Raw genomic sequence first — 5,090 nt, 5'->3', positions numbered from 1 at the left:
CCGTTTTTAATTTTTTGAGGAAACACCATACTGGTATTTGTCACAGTGGCTTCACCAGTCTGCATTCCCACCAGCAGTACAAGAGGGTTCCTTTTTCTCCATATCCTCTCCCAGCACCTGTAATTTGTTGATTTGTTGATGATAGCCATCCCGAAAGGTATGAGATGGTACCTCATAGTCATTTTGATTTGCATCTCTCGAATGATTAGTGACTTTGAGCATGTTTTCATATGTCTTATGGCCTTTTGTATGTCCACTTTCAAAAAGTATCTATTCAACCATTACTTCTTTAAATATTTTTCTGCTCCAGTCTCCTTCTTCTCTCTGGTACTGGAATTATACCTCCATTTAATCATTTGATATCACCTACAGATTAATGTAGCCCCGTTCATTATTTTAGTGTTTTTTTTTTCCTGTAACCGTTACCCATTTTGAAAATTTTGTACTTATTCTACATTTAAGTCCTTTTAAATTTTTAAAATCTGTAATACCCATTCAATTGTTATGTACATCCACTCGATTTTTATTTTGTGTACTGTATTATTTATTCTAAAATTTCCATTTGGTTTATTTTTGTTGTTTCTGCTTTCTTACTTATATTTTCATCCAATGAAAACATCTTTTGTTTAATGATAGTTATAATAAACTTTCCCAAGTTCATACATTTAGTACAGCTGAAGGCCAGAATTAACTGATTTCCTTTGTACTTGAAAACGAGTGTACTTTTCTTTGTTATTCCTATGTCAGATGATCTTGAACTTTAACCTGGACATTATCAATATAAAATTGCAACAATTCAGATTTTGTTATTTTATTCCTTTGAGTAGTTTTGTTTGTTTTTTAAGAGATAATTTTTTTCAGCCAAGCTTGAACTAAAACGCATTGTTTAATAAGCAGCAGTTCTGAGGTTTGTTCTGATAGTTTTTCCTTTACTGGGCTTCTTTGCATCTGTTGTGCACATGCATATCTGTGGGTCAGAGATATGAATAGAAAGATTTGGGAATTCTTCTCACTAGCTTTTTCTCTTCTGGAATTCCTATAATATTTTCAATATTCACTGTTTCCTGGCATCACTTTTCTGATTCTCCAGCTAGAAATTGGTCAAGATCTTTTTCAGGGAGTGTCTCCTTCTCTCCCTCCCCCATCCCCACTCTTGCGCCTGTTGCAAAGACTGAAACCATCCCCAGTCTAACAGTTATAGTGGAAGAACTTACTTGATGGTCCTTCTCAATTCATCTAAGTGAATGTGCACTGCTCATAAGGTTTGGCTTGCCTTTGTTCATGTGCCCACGTATGCAGGGCAGCAGTTCTGGTCTCATTTCAGACTTCTCTCTTTGTATTGCTTGCTTGGTTTTGCATATCATAAACTGCACAAGACAGTGTTATAATTTGACTTTTTCAATACTCATGTATTTTGGAAAGAAATGAAGAGGGGAAAAGCCAATATAAATTAATTTTCCATTTACTCAGATCAGGGCCAGCTTTCCTTGGTTTTGTTAAACCAAGGAAAAATGAAAATAGAGAACCCTATTGTTCAAAAAGTGGGAAGAAACTTTCATTTTTCTACAACAATCTCTCTCTCCCAAACTGTCATTGTGTTTTCATTTCCTATTCAATGGTATGTTCCCACTGGTGTGAGGATATTCACAGGTGAAAGCAGACACAGGCTTCCACCGGACTCAGTGTGCAGGGCACAAGCACCTGATCCTGAACCCCCTGCTCACCTGCATCCAGGCCCGTCCTGGGGGGGAGGGTAGTAGTGGTTCCTGGGAATGGGTGGGGAAACAGGGAACTGAGACCCTCTCCTGGGATGTGTTAGAGGTGAGACTATGTGGGAGTGTAGGATCCAAGCACCCAAGACATGTTTCATTATCCCATAGACTTCACATACAAAAGAGAAATTCAAGCTTAAAATTTTGAATTATATTCCAGAACATTATATTCCAAGTACAGGGCCTTGTTCTGAGCATAGGGTCCTATGTAACTGCATTCAACTCATGCCTATGAATCTAACCTTGACTTACATATTACCTAATATTATCCAATTTTTAATAATTAATTTTTCATTATCTTTTAGAACTTCCTTTAGTATTTCTTATTGTGCAGAACTGTTGGCAATAGATTTTCTTTCTTTTTTAAAAATATATTTTATTGATTTTTTACAGAGAGGAAGGGAGAGGGATAGAGAGTTGGCAACATCGATGAGAGAGAAACATCGATCAGCTGCCTCCTGCACAACCCCCTCCTGGGAATGTGCCTGCAACCAAGGTATATGCCCTTGACTGGAATCAAACATGGGACCTTTCAGTCTACAGGCCGAAGCTCTATCCACTGAGCCAAAGCAGCCAGGGCAGATTTTCTTTCTTACTTTCAAAGCTCCCTGTCTCTATTCTTCCAAACCAGTGTGAACTCCCAACTACTTCTCACTCCCCAGTACTTTTAGGGGGCTGATTTTTGTACTGTGTCTGGGTATTAGGTTTTTTTTTTTTTTTATTGGTGTGTGTGTGTGTGTGTGTGTGTGTGTGTGTTCCTTTTCAGAAAAAAAAAAAGTCTATTGGAATGGTTTTAGTCTGTAGTTCCTGGAAGCAGAACTTGAGCAGGATTTGAGGTTCAATTTTCTAGGTGACCTCAGTAAGAATGTCAATATAAATTACAGCGTTTTCATTTTCAGAATCTGAAGACTAACAACAAACAACATCATTGCAATGATTGGCTCCCTTTCATAGAATAATGGTTATCTGTTTCTTTCTTTCTTTTTTTTCTACCATAGAGCATTTCTTTTGAGGAACTATTCTCTGTCCTCTTTAGGTGAGTAGCTGAACATATTTTCTAAAAGCTATGGCAATTATGTGTCTCAAGCCTGGTTAATCATTTCTCCAACCCCTTGGCTATATCCCTACTGCTAGTGCTTAGTGAGGATCTGCCTAAGAAAGATATCAACAAAGAGGTAAATAAAGCCATAATATAGATTAAAAAGCACTTCATTGATTGAATAATAAATTTCTGTTATTATTTGAACCCGTGACAGCTGTGTCAAACCAACATCACGGCTCAAACTTCCTAAATATGCAAACCAACCATTTTACTTTATTTGCTGAAGACAGAAATATTTAGGCTTTGTCACTTGTGACAAAATGGACTCTGAGTAATGAATTTTGTTACTAATCAATACATGTGGAAATTTTTATCTGAAGCTCAGAAATGAAATCAAGACAGATTTTCAGGAAGTGTCTTTTTAAACAGTTTTTCCTTATAAACGTATTTTAATGGAATGATACTGTACATGCTAATTTTAACCTACTTATTTATCTAATATTTTATAGATGTTCTATACAAGATATTTCTAATGGCAAATCTGATAAAGCTTTTGATATCCTCATTCTTCCTGACAATTATAGATCAACATCCATGCTTTTGGAAGAGTAGTAGTAATAGTTTTGTTGAGATATTTTAATACTGTAAATTCATAAGTATAACAATATAATGTTATTAAAGTATTAAATACTTATAAGAATACTAGGGGCCCAGTGCACGAATTTGTGCACCTTGAAAGGAATTGTGGCCTGTAGTAGGCACAGGGTGGGTCTCAGCCCATCCTCCATATCCCTACCCAGCCGCTCCCACCACAGCTCCGGGCCCTCTGTCTGCTTGCAGCCCCACTCCTGCCCCCGTGGCTCCCATGTGCTGACAGTGTCAGCCCTGCTCGCACCTGCTGATGGCATGGAGCGATTGTGGCTGGCACCAGCAGTGGGTGCGAGTGGGGCTAGTGCCATCAGCAGGTGTGAGCAGTGCCTGCTACCCTGATCGCCCCTCAGGATCAGGGGGAGGTGGAGAAGCCCTCAGGGGAGATCAGGGCCAGCAGCTGTTACCTGCACCTGCTGGCAGCGCCGAGCAATCAGGACCGGTGCCAGTTGCTGGCAGTGGGTGTGAGCAGCAGCTCCACCACCAGCAATGGGTGTGAGCAGGGCCAGAACCGGCAGTGGACGCAAGCAGTGGCTCCAGTGCCAGCAGCGGGTGCAAGAGGCGGCTGCTGGCCCCAATCGCCCTTCAGGAGCAGGGGGAGGTGGAGAAGCCCTTAAGGGCAATTGGGACTGTCAGCTGCCACTCACACGCACTGACAGCGCCAAATGATCAGGCCGATGCCAGGCACCGGCAGCAGGTGTGGGTGGCAGCTCCTCCACTGGCAGCAGGTGTGAGCAGGGCCGGTGTTGACAGCAGGTGTGAACACTGGGAGGACCACTGCCTGGTCAGGGCCGGTGTTGACAGCAGGTGTGAACACTGAGAGGACCACTGAATGGGGGAGCAAAGAATTTTCAGTAACTACCTGAAGCTCGTCCCGATGATACCAACTGGCTCCCTGCCGTGGTCTGGCGCCCCCACTCACCTGCTCCACCATCCCACCCTGGCCGACACTCACCATGTTCAACACATACCTCTTGGTGGTCAGCGCACATCATAGCAACCAGTTGTTCGGTAGTTCTGCCATATTGTGTATTTGTATAATAGGGTTTTATATATATAGATAATATATTAATATAATATAAGCATACTTTAATAAATTTTCTTAAGCCATTCCTCATAGAAACCTATATGCACAGCATTCTTTGGGAAGTTCTAAAGTACCTTGTCTTAATAGATAATGCTAAAATATCTGCTATTGATGTGTGGAGCATAAGACAAGTGGAATCATTTTAAGCTAGTATTGTATGCGATGTCAATTAAGTGTCCCATTTGAATATTGTGCTCTTGTACTTTACTACTATCTAATAAGTAAAGTGTGATTTTTTTCTAGAATTAACACTAAATTAATAATTCCCACTACATCCAGATATCCTCGATAACTATTAACTAATAATTATTGTGGTTCATGGTAGATATTTTTAAAAGCACAGTACTTAGCATGTTGTGACACTGAATTAAGCACACAAGTTGGCAGAGTAACTGAAAAAATAAGCATTGCCATAGGAATGTTGACTTATCCACACAGCAGACAAAGTTCTGTATATTAAAAAAACTAATATATATCTACACTAATAAAAGACAAACATCCAAATTGACTGTACCTTCGCTACTCCTTAAGCAATGCCCAT

Source organism: Myotis davidii, unplaced genomic scaffold, assembly GCF_000327345.1.
Source record: "Myotis davidii unplaced genomic scaffold, ASM32734v1 scaffold738, whole genome shotgun sequence".
NCBI classification, from domain to species: Eukaryota; Metazoa; Chordata; class Mammalia; order Chiroptera; family Vespertilionidae; genus Myotis; species Myotis davidii.
Note: the sequence above shows the minus strand (reverse complement) of the source record.